This window comes from Erythrolamprus reginae, chromosome 1 (genome assembly GCF_031021105.1).
Source record: "Erythrolamprus reginae isolate rEryReg1 chromosome 1, rEryReg1.hap1, whole genome shotgun sequence".
Classification (NCBI taxonomy): Eukaryota; Metazoa; Chordata; class Lepidosauria; order Squamata; family Dipsadidae; genus Erythrolamprus; species Erythrolamprus reginae.
The window spans coordinates 261719125-261735040 of NC_091950.1; positions in this window are offsets into that span (position 1 = coordinate 261719125).

Below are 15916 nucleotides of genomic sequence, written 5' to 3' on the forward strand. Positions count from 1 at the left end.
CCTTCCCTTCTCTCCCTCTCCTCCTCCTCCTCCTCCTCTTCTCCTTCGAAAAACCATAGTGTGGCTTTTGCTGCTGATATGTTTACAGGGCTCCCTTCAACAAGGTTAAAATAAAGGGTCCAGTTTTCACACAGAAACCGTTCAAGGGTCTGTCACATACAGGGCTTAGTGCTGTTTTGCATGTCAGCATTAGCCCTTTCATCTATGATGGCTTCTTGTTCCCTAGTATTTTTTATTTATTTATTTATTTATTTTGTCCAATACATAATACACATTGAAGACCTCTAGGAACCTGGAGAGGTCAATCGTGGATAGTCTAAGGGAAAAATGTTGGGGGTTAGGGGTTGACACTACTGAGTCAGGTAATGAGCTCCACGCTTCGACAACTCGATTGTTAATGTCATATTTTTTACAGTCAAGTTTGGAGCGGTTAATATTAAGTTTGAATCTGTTGCGTGCTCTTGTGTTGTTGCGATTGAAGCTGAAATAGTCATTGACAGGTAGAACGTTGCAGCATATGATCTTGTGGGCAATACTTAGATTGTGTTTTAGGCGACGTAGTTCTAAGCTAGCTAAAGCCATAAACTGATAGGTGTGATGTGACTGAAGTTAAAAACTAAGATGCTAAGTGTAATCTCACCAAAATTATAACCAGGAAATGAACTTTTTAGTTGAAATCAGAAATTAAGAGTCAAAGATTTATTTGTTTGTTTGTTTATCTATTTATGTATACTGTATTGTATTGTATTGTATTGTATTTATATGCCGCTCACTCCAAAACAAACTCAGAGCAGCTAACAACAGTCTTAAATACAACAATAGTAAAAAAGCAATTAAAATCCAACAATAAAATCAACAATGCAATGAAAACAGTAATATCATAAAAACCATACATACTTGCAGTCAATCTGATTACCTGTGGGACTGTCTCTTGCCTCATGCATTCCAGCGACCTGTTAGAATTTTCAATTTCTAACGCACTTTTATGTATTATTTATGTATTATTTATGTTGCAAGACTCCCAGAGGCCTTGGAGAAGAGCGGCCTAGAAATCGAACTAATTAATAAATAAATAAATAAATAAAATAAATAAATAATTACAGGCCTGCCGGAAAAGCCAGATCTTAACAACTTTCTGGAAGACCAATAGGGAGGATCTCTGGGGGCAGTTGATTCCACAGGGTCGGAGCCACCACAAAGAAGACTCTTCACAGAGGTCCCGCCAACCGACATTGTTTGGTGGATGGGACCTGGAGAAGGCCAACTCTGTTGGCCTTTACTGTGGGCCTTTACTTTGAAGTGCTATGTAAATTTATCAGAAAACCATGTGTTCAATGTCCCAATACCAGCATCAAATGTCAATCAGTAAGTTGCCATGCTATAAGACTAACATATATATTTTATATCAACTATTCATAAACATGTTCAAGGCTATTGGTTAATATAAAAATGTATGGGAATTGTTGACACAAAAGGAAGTCCTGCACACACTAGATTTGCCAAGATGTGTTAGGAACAGCAATGGAGCCTGATGGAGCACCAATGGAACTAGTTATTAGATAATAACAGAGGGATGCGTGTGGATGAGGTAAGTTCAGAAAGTGAACAATACACTCAGTATGCCTACTTTTATTTCTAGGATTAATTATAGATTTTTTTAAAAATCCATAATCCAGTTCTCGGAGAGGGGTGGCATACAAATCTAATACATTATTATTATTATTATTATTATTATTATTATTATTATTATTATTATTATTATTTTATTTTATTTTTTTATTTATCTATTTATCTATTTATCTATTTATCTATTTATCTATTTATTATTTATTTATTTATTTATTAGATTTGTATGTCGCCCCTCTCTGTAGACTCGGGGCTTATTATTATTATTATTATTATTATTATTATTATTATTATTATTATTATTATTATTATTATTATTATTAAAAGACAGTTTGACTTGTCAATCAATGTAATTGTCTGACAGTTTCCCTTGAAAAGAGCAGAACAAATAAGTTAAGTATCCTTTAACTCAACCTTTCCTAAACTGAGCTTTGTATGGCCCTAATCCTCTTGGCTTTCCCAAAAGGTGTTAAAACTTGGTTTTCCCCTTAGGTATTAGGTCCAGCATGCCAGGAGAACCTCCATACATGTGCATTTTTAAAATTTTAATATTATTTTTTTCCAACATATCCACATGAACATCCATGCATATACCATAAATCATCTCAAAATGTATATACCGTATTTTCCGGCGTATAAGATGACTTTTTAACCCCTGAAAATCTTTTCCAAAGTGGGGGGTCGTCTTGTACGCCGGATATAGGACAGTGGCGCCTATTTGCGATGGCTGAGAGGGGCGAGAACACCGCCTCCCAGCTGGGCGAGCCTGAGCCGAGCGCAGGCCCGCCCACACGCTGCCTTTGGCAGCACAAGCGTGCCTGTCCGGCCGGGGAAGAATTGCCCCGGCCGGACCTCAGTTTCAGCTGGAGGGGGCGAGAATACCGCCTCCCAGCTGGGCGAGCCTGAGCCGAGCGCAGGCCCGCCCACACGCTGCCTTTGGCAGCACAAGCGTGCCTGTCCGGCTGGGGAAGAATCGCCCCGGCTGGACCTCAGTTTCAGCTGGAGGGGGCGAGAATACCACCTCCCAGCTGGGCGAGCCTGAGCCGAGCGCAGGCCCGCCCACACGCTGCCTTTGGCAGCACAAGCGTGCCTGTCCGGCCGGGGAAGAATTGCCCCGGCCGGACCTCAGTTTCAGCTGGGGGGGGCCGAGAATACCGCCTCCCAGCTGGGCGAGCCTGAGCCGAGCGCAGGCCCGCCCACACGCTGCCTTTGGCAGCACAAGCGTGCCTGTCCGGCTGGGGAAGAATCGCCCTGGCTGGACCTCAGTTTCAGCTGGAGGGGGCGAGAATACCACCTCCCAGCTGGGCGAGCCTGAGCCGAGCGCAGGCCCGCCCACACGCTGCCTTTGGCAGCACAAGCGTGCCTGTCCGGCCGGGGAAGAATTGCCCCGGCCGGACCTCAGTTTCAGCTGGGGGGGGGGGGCGAGAATACCGCCTCCCAGCTGGGCGAGCCTGAGCCGAGCGCAGGCCCGCCCACACGCTGCCTTTGGCAGCACAAGCGTGCCTGTCCGGCCAGGGAAGAATCGCCCCGGCCGGACCTCAGTTTCAGCTGGGGGGGGGGGGCGAGAATACCGCCTCCCAGCTGGGCGAGCCTGAGCCGAGCGCAGGCCCGCCCACACGCTGCCTTTGGCAGCACAAGCGTGCCTGTCCGGCCGGGGAAGAATCGCCCCGGCCGGACGTCAGTTTCAGCTGGGGGGGCGCGAACACCGCCTCCCAGCTGGGCGAGCCTGCGCAAAGCGCAGGCTCGCCCACACGCCGCCGTCCGTGCGTCAGTTCCGTAGCTCCGCCTCACAGCTGATCACCCTGCTGCCGCTGCTGAGAGAAAAAAAGATGGAGAGAGGGGGGGAGAGAAAGAGATAGCAAGAGAGGGAGAGAGAGGGGGGGTTAGCAACAGAGGGACAGAGAGAAAGAGAGAGGGGGGATAGCAACAGAGGGAGAAAGAGAAGGAGAAAGAGAGAGGGAGAGGGGGCAGAAAGAGAAAGAAAGAGATAGCAAGAGAGGGAGAGAGAGAAAGATAGAGGGGGGATAGCAACAGAGGGAGAGAGAGAAAGAGAGAGGGAGAGAGGGGGGAAAGAAAGAAATATTTATGTGATATGCTCTGCAATGTACCACACGTTGTATATATGATGTACATGTCTACATTTTAATAATAAAAAAATTATTAAAAAAAAAGAAAGAAAGAGAGAAAGAGATAGCAAGAGAGGGAGAGAGAGAAAGAGAGAGGGAGAGAAAGAGATGGCAAGAGAGGGAGAGAGAGAAAGATAGAAGGGGGATAACAACAGAGGGAGAGAGAGAAAGAGAGAGGGAGAGAGGGGGGAAAGAAAGAGAGAAAGAGATAGCAAGAGAGGGAGAGAGAGAAAGAGAGAGGGAGAGAAAGAGATGGCAAGAGAGGGAGAGAGAGAGGGAGAGAGGGGAGACAGAAAGAGAGAGAAAGAGATAGTAAGAGAAGGAGAGAGAGGGGGAGAGAAAGAGAGAAAGCAAAAAAAAGAGAGAAAGAGAGATAGCAAGAGAGAAAGAGAGGGAGAGAGAGGGGGAGAGAGAAAGACTTTGATCATTTCCCCAGGTATTTTTGTACCTACTTGACCAACATTATTAGTGGTTGCAAAATTGAATGTATGAACTTGTTCATTTCAATAAAAAGAGCCAGGGAAATGATTGAATGTTAAACTGGATGCATTTATTTCTGCCTGTTTGTATTTGTTCTTATGTTTAACTATTGAAAATGTACTTTTCCTCCAAAAAGAATCATCTTTTCATATTTCTTAGGCAACATTTTAAAATAACTTTAAAAGCTGAGGTCATATTATTCACCCTGCTCTGTATCATAGCACACTGCACAGTACTGAAAATTGGCAGGGTCACTAATTAAACCCGACAAGTTAAAATCTGTTTAAGTGACATTGCAAGAGGATAAAGACAGAAAGTGCGGAAAGAGGAAAAAATGGATGGGCTGTTTGGATTGCGATATCATGATATCACATACAGATTCTCATTCCATAATAGATTCTCACATAGGTGTCAGCATGCTGCATGTTAGACTGAAAGATACCTGCAGAATAGATGGTAGGAGAAAGGAAAATAGCCAGGTTCACCTTTTTGTGTTGACAAATTATGATGAGTTATAATAATAAACTTAATTGTGGTGAGGAGAAATATGAGAGGCAGACAAGACAGATAGACAGAGACATATGGAGAGATAGACAGAAGAGTGCTCCCACTTGGCTCTCTCTCTCTAAATAATTCATTCATAATTTTAACAATAAGATCTTCATCATTAGTAATTAAAATATTGTGTTATCATGTTCAGAAATGATTTTTTTCTCAATGCAAGTACATCATAGACCTAGACTCAGTCAGGTCTATGATGTACAGAAGAGGGGTAGTCTTATACGGCGAGTATATCTCAAATTCTATATTTTAACTGGAAAAGTTAGGGGGTCGTCTTATACACCCAGTCGTCTTATACGCCGGAAAATACGGTAGTTATACATTTCTTACCAATAAACCATGAACAAGCATCCTAATTTTGCAACTTTTGTACTTTTATCACCCGTCTGTTTTTTCCCAATATTTCATAATACTCCCCACCCTCTATCTTCATCTCTTCCCTCTGTCTTGTTTTTCCTTCTTTTCCTCTTTCCTACTTCCCTCCACTTCCTCTCCCCTTCCTTCTCTACTTCCTCTTCCTCTCTTTCCCTGCAGTGAGTAAATCTAATCATAATTCATTTTATGATTAACAGACTAGTGGCTCAAATCCCTAACTTCGTTTAATCATTGGTTCTACTCTTGGATTTACATTATCCCACATTTATTCAAATATTGTATTTTTTCTAGATATATTATTACTACTATCATAATGCTGCCTTCTTACTACCTATTTTTGTCACCTGGGTCTAGTACTTTTAATTTTCCAACTTCTTCCAATTTAATTGCTACTGCTTATCTTCCATACATATTTCTCTCATACTTCATTTCATACTTCCACTCCATCCTTTTTGTATTTTTAATCTGATGTGTGCAATTTATGGTGCTTGATTTGCTTGGGTTTCCCCCCCCTACTGTACTGTTTTAATGGATTAGGGGTTTTATATTGGTTTTTCTATACTAGTTCATCATCCAGATCTATACATCATTTACAAATGTTTGTGGTCTTTTTTTTATTGTGTCTGTTATATTTATGTTCTATAATTATATTTTATTCCAATGTCCTATATCAAAAACGCAGTCAAATTTTGTAAAGAGATTTCCCCCCCAAAGCTAAGCAAACAGACTTAGTACAATTAAACCATGGGGGAAGCCTTTTAAAACCTGCATGCTAATAGCTTTACAGATTAATCGGAGAGAGTACCATTTTATACATATAGTCCTACTGTTTCTACACTGTAATTCTATATCCCTAGAGACACATTACTCTACATAACCCTCAAAGAATCCTTTCTCTAGTAACAACTAGAATAATGTCTTTACAATGTACCATAAAGTACACTTTAAAGCAGGGGCATCCAACCTTGGAAACTTTAAGACTTATGGACTTCAACTCCCAGAATTCTCTAGCCAGAAAGACTGAGGTCTCAAAATCCACAAGTCTTAAAATTGTCAAGGTCAGACACCTCTTATTTTAAACCATTTGATAGTTCCTAAGACTTCACAGAGGCTTTCTCCCAATGTTTGTTCTGTTACACAATGGATAAACATGGAATGGTTAAACTGGTATGGAGAGCCTTTGCTCTGCTTCTATTTACAAAACTATGATCTCACCCATTTTGTGGGCATTTTTGTCTTTACCACCATCTTTGATGGACTTAAGATGTTTATGTTCTCTCACAATATTAAGTTTCATTAGCTGATCGTGATCATCCTACACAAAAAATATGTTCTGGACTTGTGCAGAAGATATCGCAGTAATTTACTAGAAGGTTGCATTGAAGACATAAAAGGAATGCTTTATTTATGGCTTCCTTCACAGCTGACCAGTTTTCTTTTCTTATTGGAACATCTATTAACATGTTTTCTCCCGAGGATGCGATCAAGTAGGCCTTGGCTCAGCATCTGCCGTTTTTGCTCTAATATCGATAAGTTTATTCTGAATTACTTTTTTTTTTTTTGAGAAAAACATGGTTATATATTAGAATGAAGTAAGAACAATTTCTCAAAGAGGAAACAATAAGATGGCTGCAGTAAGAGGATTCTTAAATATGACAAGTTCTAAAGAAACTATTTCTAGCCTAAAAATTACTCTTTGTTTTCACAATAACCAAATTAATTCATATCTTTTCTCAAGTTTGGAATTTTATTTAGAGCTGCCTCTTGACTTGACATTTAAATAAGCTCATTTAGGAATGTTTCTCTTTCCACTCTTGCCATGTTAAGCAGTTCAGATCTGGAAATGGTCAGGGACAAAGAAAGAAGTTCACAAATTTACTTTAGTGGTAAAGCTAACATTAAAGTGTAAGAGAAAATAACAACCACAACAGTGGTGTATCCTGGGAGTGATCCATCCCAACTGCAGGCAATAATAGGAGCCACAGCAGGCTACTGGGAGCTACTGCCAGAATGCAGATCAGCTACTGGTGGTCACTAGTGAAGGCAGCCATAAAAATGGAGCAACGCAGCTTGGAAGATAAGGGGACCAGCTTGGCTCCTGCAGCAGCTGCTTAGCTCTAATCTACTTCAAGTGTCAAATACATTTATCTATTTGTTTGTTTGTTTGTTCATTTGTTTGTTTACATTTCTATGTCACCCTGCTTCCTAGGGACTCAGAGCAGCTCACAACAAAAATAAACATGGATCAATATAAAAACATTTTAATTTTAAATAATTGCACCCATCCATACACACATGGGCCAACCTCGCTAGTAACCCACCCACCCCCAAAGTTAATGGCCCTAGGCCTGTTGGAAAAGCCAGGTCTTTATGGCTTTCCAGAAAGCCAATAAGGTGGATCAGTGCGAATCTCAAGAGGTAGCTGATTCCAGAGAATCAGGGCAACCACAGAGAAGGCTCTCCCTTGTGGACCCGCCAACCGACACTACTATGCCAAAAAGATTTGGAACATTGAAAGTGAGTCAGATTGAAAAATATAATTTTTACCAAGTACTGTATACTGTCTAGAAACTATTGTTAAACTGTCTGTTAAACTACTGAAGTTTGCAAATGATACAACAGTGATTGGACTAATTTGAGACAATGATGAATCATCATACAGGCAGGAGATTGAACAAGTAGCCTTATGGTGCGACCAGAACAATCTGGAACTGAATACACTAAAAACTTTAGAAGTGGTGGTAGACTTCAGGATAAATTTTCCCATACTTCCACTTCTTACAATACTAGACAATACAGTATCAACAATAAAGACCTTCAAATTTCTAGGTTCGACCATATTGCAAGATCTAAAATGGACACCTAACACCAAAAACATCATGAAAAAAGCCAACTCAGAAAGCTCAAACTGTCCAAGGAGCTGCTGATACAGTTCTACAGAGGAATTATTGAGTCTGTCATCTTTAGTAATTCAACATTTTCCTTTTATTCCACCTTGCAAAGAAGAGAGAGATGGACCATGTAGGCTGAGAAGTAGAGATATTAGGAACAAACAACGAGTCTTGCTTCTCTACAAACGATGTACTGTAATAAGATCAACATTGCTACTGCCTTCTCCCCACTGATGTTATAGATCCAGTTGGAATGGCCATGAAATTTATTTAGTTCTCAACATAAGAAAAGATGTGCTCCCAGAAAGTCAAATATCTAAGCCAGAAATCTATTTAACATATTTCCAGTAGTTATTAATATTGTTTGATAACTCATTGACTTGTTCCAAATACGTTGGGACACCCTACATTTTATTCCGGGTGAAGTTTTACAGATGAACTGTAAAATTATTTCCCATTAGTCCTGCCTACTCATGTTTTCTTTATTTGGTTGTGTGTGTGTGTGTGTGTGTGTGTGTGTGTGTGTATGTGTAATTTCCCTTCCTCCTTCCCTCCATACACAGAGATGCACTCATACACATAGTTGTTTCCTCGCAAGGTATCAAATTCTACCACGGCAACTTCTGAGATGCCAGGTGCCCTAAGGCATGACTCTTGTAGATATCTGGCTTTTTGTACAGAAATATTCAAGAAGTATTTATAAAAATGCAGCAATACCTTGGTACTCAACTGCTTTGAAACACATTGAATTTGGTACTTGACATTTTTGACACAAATATTTTGTCCCGTTACTCATAGTTTGTTTGGTACTCAATGCACAAACTGGAATTTGTGGGTGTTGGCTGCCTTGTGATTTACTATATTATTCCTTATGGAAAAATGTGTTTGGTTCTAATCATTTTTAGTACTCATTGAACTTCCTGGAACCAATTAAGGAGGAGTACCACAGGTACCACTGTATTCATTAAAGGCTCCAACTAGGAGAGGCAAGCCCAACATTCTATGCTATATCACATATGAGATGCTCCAGCCTGATCTAAGAACCATGTTGCTAATTTGAATGAGAGAAAGACCAGGTTCATCAAGACATGCTGTCTGTCAATTCCCATGAGAAAAGAGAATAAAGACTAATCAGCATCATTATAGTACATTTCACAGAGCTTCGGGCTGGATCCAAACAGCTGTTATTCCTTGAACAGAAGGGAATGAGTTAGAGGGGGTAGGGTGCCCCTGTAAGAGATGCAGAGGAAAGTTGGTTTAAATGTTGTTTTCCCATCAGAGTTTTGTGTGTTATCTGTTTGTCATTCCAGATAATCCTTCAACCATCCAAAGTGGATATTTAGGGCACAGAGAGGTGCAAGGTAAAAGAGAACTTGGGAAATTCACCAAAGGAACGGCGAATTTCACTATCCAAGTCACTCTGTTATTGCCATTCAGATTCTCTTCCTGGATGCCATCTCATTCTGATTGAATGAAAGGGCTGAATAAAATGTAAAAGCCCATTAAGATATAGTTATTTAAAAAAATGAGATACATTCGACAATGTCTCCCATTAAATTTTAAAAGAAGCACCTGCATTAAGAATTATTCTACACAGCAGTATTTCATTATATAGAGACAGTATTGGGAGCCTATATAATGGTCTCAATTACAATGGAATCTCACAGACATTAGACATTTATTTATAGATTTTCTCCTTCTACTCAATCCAAAGAGACTGAAAATAGAGAATAATGAAAACTACATTTGCCTATAGCAATAAAAATATAACCATTGCTTTGTCAAATGGGAATGTTGCTTTACTCTATCATGTTCCTTTAGGTTTTGCATGCATGGTATTCTATATCTCATTCATTTTTACTGAATCTAACTTTAATGCCTTTTAAAATAAACATTCCATTTAAAAGTGAAAACCTGATTTCCACATATTTGGTCTTTTCCTTGGACGTCAGTTACAAATGCAATCTCTGGAAAACTTATAAAGGTATTTAATTTTGTAAATTGCATGTAATTCAGCTGAAGTGTAAATCCTTAAATGAACTATTTTCCTAAGATTTTGCTCAAGCATATCCATATGGCAAAATTATTACTGAGCTGCATTTAAAATAGAATTAAATGTTTTTTGTCAAGCTCCAGAATGCAGTTAGAACAATGAGAATCCCTGAATGGCTCTGTCTTCATGATAAATCTATATATACAGTAGGTGAGGAATTTACAGCACAGGCAGAATACTGTGAAACAGACTGGTTTTAGATTGGTAAAAGAGTGAGTCAAAACTCCATATTTTCCCCTTATTTATTCAGCCTACATAGGAAACTGAACTAGAAGAAGATGATCATAGTTTTAAAATTTGAAGCAAAAATGCAAAGAATCTATAAAGACTAGTAAAAAACAAAAACAAAGAGCAAAGTAAAAAAAACGGGACTTAAATTAAATATAAAAAAAGTAAACTCATGACAACAAATAAAACAACCAGCTTTAGAACTGTCAATGAAGTCACTAAATATTCTAAACATGATTGTTGGATCATGCCTGCCCTTTGGGACCAATCATTAAAAGTAAAGATACAAGCAGTCAAGAAATATGCCATTGACTAGCACTTGGTAGAGCAGCCATGAAGATGCCGGGATATGTCTATATCAAGGGTGAAATCCAGCAGGTTCTGACAGGTTCTGGAGAACCAGTAGTGAAAATTTTGAGTAGTTCAGAGAACTAGCAAATACCTCTGTCTGACCCCAGAATGGAGTGGGAATGGAGATTTTGCAGTCTCTTTCCCCTGACATGCCCATCAAATCACAGCACATCCACCAAGCCATGCCCACAGAACTGGCAGTAAAAAACAAATTGGATTTCACCATTGGCCTATACCTACAAAGATCAGAATCATGCATTCCTGTTGGTATTCTGTGGAAGCAAAAACTGCACTTTGAAGATACAAGATAGAAAATGTATTGACATCTTTGAACCTTGATGCTGGAAGACTCCAAGGGCATACACTGCAAAGCCAAAAAACCAAACAAATGGTTCATTAACAAATTAACCCACAGTTCTCGCTCCAGGCATATATGACCAGGCTCAAATTATTCTCCTTAGGACACATTATGCAAATACCTAATTCTCTGGAGAACTTCTAATGTTAGGAAATGTGGCAGGAAAGAGAGGAAGAGGACAAACAGTAACTGGAATCAGTTATAGTGGCAGTAGGTACACTGTTAGAAGACCTGAAGAACCAGGTTAGAAACAGATTGTCATGGAGAGTAAGCTATCTATCTGGTCAGTAAGAGCTGACATCAAGCTGATCATACATGATCAATCATTCAAATATTTTCACTAGCATCAATAAAATATTATGAGTTTTTTGGCAACATTTTCCTCCTAATGCAGAAGTTAAGACTGGCTAGGGAGATTTTCACCTTTACCAAAATCCAAACTGTTGTGGTTCAGTCTGAGTCAGATCAAAGACCAGCTGCGTCTCTGCTGGCTCCATGCCCGGGGGAGGCTGAGAGTGAAGAGGAGAGTTCTTTGCAGTCAGACAGTGCAGACAGCAGTCACGAAAGTGAAGGTGATGCAAGACCTGGGAGCCCTGGGGAAGGGCTATCTCAAGCAAGTAGCTGTGATTCCCTGGAGTCTCTGGATGATGACGCACAAGCTATCATTAGTATGCGGCAGAAACACATAGCTCAAAGGAGAAATCAGCTGCATAGATATTATCAGCATTGAATGAGGAACACCAGGGGGTTGGGTGTGGTCCTCATTAGCAGGGAAGGGTTTATAAGGCATGAGAACCATTCCGGCAGCGTGGAGTGTTATCAAAGTGAAGTTGGTGTTATCTGCATTTTCTCTCAGCGTTTTTGTACCTGGCTCGTGGCCCAGCAGTCTTGAAGACCCGTGGGAGGTTTGTGTCTGTTAGCAACAGCCTCGTTTGGCATTAAGGATCCTGTGTTTCTGTATGAATAATTGCCTTTGTGTATCTATTTGGAGTTCCACTGTTTTCCTGATCTGTAAGGACATTTTCTGTTGGTTTCTTTTCTCTTTACCATTATAAAACTGTGTTTGGATTCAACCGGTGTGTCTGGCTTATATTTTTGAGTGGGTCATAGCTTCCAGAGTGACCCAGACAGAACACAAAGTGGGCATAGAGCTGAAATCCTTCAGCAGCCAGCTTTTTCAGCTCATGAACAGAGAGACAATCACACCCTAACTGCACTGGGCGTCTATAGGTCTCTCCCACCCACCCAGATGTACCTCTGCTTCTTCCTCGGGATTCCATCCTCTTAATGACTTACAGGATCACTTAGTGACTACAATCAGGACTAATGACTACAAATGACTTCACTTAATGACTACAACCAGGTTTGTGGTTGTTGAGCAAAGCAGTCACTTTGTGTCTCATTTAATGACTGCTTGTTGTAATTCAAGGAGTTCCAAAATTAGTATGTTAAAATAAGCACCAGTCTTGACTACTATAGTCAAGACAAAAATTAACTGCATATTTTAATTTTGGTGAGAATAATAAGGGATCAAAAAAGGAAAAAGAAAATATATTTGGTCATAGAGGCCATATTAAATTTTAAATATTAAATATTAAATATTAAATTTGTAAAAAAAGCTTCTGAAAAGAAACTCTGAAATGGGTCATATTGCATTGGTAGAAATCAGAATTAGCCAGTATTGTTATATAAAGAGGGTTAGTCGTAGATTCCTTGTTTATATTTCAGATAATAGACCTCTGAAAAAGAGAAAGAAATCTGTAAAATCAGAGGTAGCAGAAAATTGGGAGTATAATTTTACCTTAGGAACATACACTTCGATAAAGATATTTGTCACAAATGTCTTTTATAATTTGGGAGAGAAGAAAGTACTATCTCAGGTCATTTGGCTATAAATATATTTTAAATATGAAATATGAACTATTAAGTAGGAGGAATCTAAAATGAGAACTCCTATTAAGGCTTATTTGGTTATCCAACAAAGAAGTTCAATTTTTTTTCTTTCTCGGGTATGTATAATGGCATGTGAGAAAGACTTTTGAGCAACAGGTCAAAGACATGCTGCCTAGGGAATGGAGAGATAAAAGATGAGATAATCAACAGCTGTATAATGGGCAAAGAAAGAGACTCTGAAAAACCCCTAGATTCAACCAATGTACCCTCTAATTTTTTTTCGGTGTGGGCGGAAAAGTATAGTGTCTGAGCGACAGTCCCTTTGGGACTGGGCGGCATAGAATAATAAATAAATAAATAAATAAATAAGAAAAAAAATCCCTTCCTTTTTATTAAAAGAAATTAATAATTAAAAAACCCAAAATCCATTACTATTAAAATTACCGTATATACTCGAGTATAAGCCGACCCGAGTATAAGCCGAGGCACCAATTTTTGCCACAAAAACTGGGAAAACGTATTGACCCGAGTATAAGCCGAGGTTAGAAAATGCAGTGGCTACTGGTAACTTATAAAAATGGAAAACAATAAAATTACATTAATTGAGACATGTTTTAGAATATTTATTTTAAAGAAAACCAGTAAACTAGCTCTGTAAATTTAAAAGAGGGTAAACAAATTAACAATATTAACAATAAATTAAAAAGTAAAAAAAGTAGCTCGATCAGGAACAAAGCTAAAACCTAAGAGTTAAAATCCTTCAAAACTGGATTCCTTCTCATCATTAATTGGATTTACATTATTGTTCTGTTTTTATATATGCTGTGAGCCACCCTGAGTCCTTGGAGAGGGATTGCATACAAATCCAATTAAATAAATAAACAAACAAACAAATAAATAAGTGTATCCAAAGAAGAGCTTCAGCATTAGCTGCTGTGAGGTTATCAGCATAGAAAACCAAATAGATAGATAGATAGATAGATAGATAGATAGATAGATAGATAGATAGATAGATAGATAGATAGATAGATAGATATAGAAAGATAGATAGACAGACAGACAGAAAAATAGATAGATAGATAGATAGATAGATAGATAGATAGATAGATAGATAGATAGATAGATAGATAGAAATAGATACAGATAGATAGATAGATAGATAGATAGATAGATAGATATAGATATAAAGATAGATAGACAGATAGACAGACAGACAGATAGAAAAATAGATAGATAGATAGATAGATAGATAGATAGATAGATATAGAAAGATAGATAGACAGACAGACAGACAGAAAAATAGATAGATAGATAGATAGATAGATAGATAGATAGATAGATGATAGATAGATAGATAGAAATAGATACAGATAGATAGATAGATAGATAGATAGATAGATAGATATAGATATAAAGATAGATAGACAGATAGACAGACAGACAGATAGAAAAATAGATAGATAGATAGATAGATAGATAGATAGAAATAGATATAGATAGATAGATAGAAAGAAAGAAAAATAGATAGATAGAAAAATAGATAGATAGAAAGATAGAAAAATAGATAGATAGAAATAGATACAGATAGATAGATGATAGATAGATAGATAGACAGATAGATATAGATAGAAAGATAGATAGACAGACAGACAGATAGAAAAATAGATAGATAGATAGATAGATAGATAGATAGATAGATAGATAGATAGATAGATAGAAATAGATACAGATAGATAGATAGATAGATAGATAGAAAGAAAAATAGATAGAAAAATAGATAGATAGAAAGATAGACAGATAGAAAAAGAATTCCTGTCTAGCTCTGCCTCATAACACATTATTAGATCCTATCCAAGCAAGGACAGCAACTATCACAAAATACCATTTTTTAAACAGTTTAAATCCTTTCAAAGGAGGGGGAGGAGAATCTGACAGCAGGGGGCCTTTTTAATCCGACTAAGGGCAATGTAGAGAGAGCAAGGAATAGTTACTCACCATTGCTTTTTTCCCCTCTGGGTTGGAGCAAATGGCTGCCTCCCTTGCTTGAGCTAGGGAGAGGAACTACGTGCGAGAGGAGACAAAAGCTGGTGCTTCCTCGCTCTGGCTCAAGCAATGGCGCCCTCGTGTGGTGACTTTGTCAATGACCCGAGTATAAGCCGAGGCTGTGTTTTTCAGCCCATTTTTTGGGCTGAAAAACTCGGCTTATACTCGAGTATATACGGTAAATCAACCAGCAAAACCAAAAACATAACTATTAATAAAAACAGGTGAGGACTGGGTTTTTTTCTCTGTTATTATTTAAGTGCTTTTACCATATGCTTTAAATCAAGAGTCACTTCTCTCTCTGTTTCTCTCTCTTTCCTGTCATTCTCTGCCTCAATCATTTTCTCATTTCTCTTATCTCAACTTTTTTCTATTATTTCTCTCTATCTCTTCCTTCCACTCTTCTCTCTCTCTTGTTTTCTCTGTCTCTCTCTTTCTTGCTTTCTTCCTCTCTCTCACTCTCTTCCTTCCTCTCTCATCTCTCTCTCTTTCTTTCTCTCTCCCCCTCTTTCTCTCTCTTTTTCTCACTTTCTCTCTCTTGTTTTCTTTCTCTCTCTCTTGCTTTCTCTCTCTCTCACTCTTTCTCTCTTGTTTTCTTTCTCACACTCTTTCTCTCTCTTGTTCTCTCTCTCTTGCTATCTTTCTCTCCCCCCTTTCTCTCTCTCTCTCTTTCTCACTTTCTCTCTATCTTGCTGTCTGTTGCTCTCACTCACTCACTCTCGTTCTCTCTCCGTTCTTCTCAGCGGTGACACGCGCACGCCCTGCCTGTATCACCTTTGCCGAGAGCACTTTCGTCCCGGGCTCTCAGCAAGGGGGTTGCAGGAGAGACGGGGCAGCCGTTCTCTCAGCGGAGGCCGGCGAAGGTGATATTCAATGTCGGGGGCACACGGGCGGTTGCGCGCGCTCCGTATCCCCCTGCTAGCCCACTCGG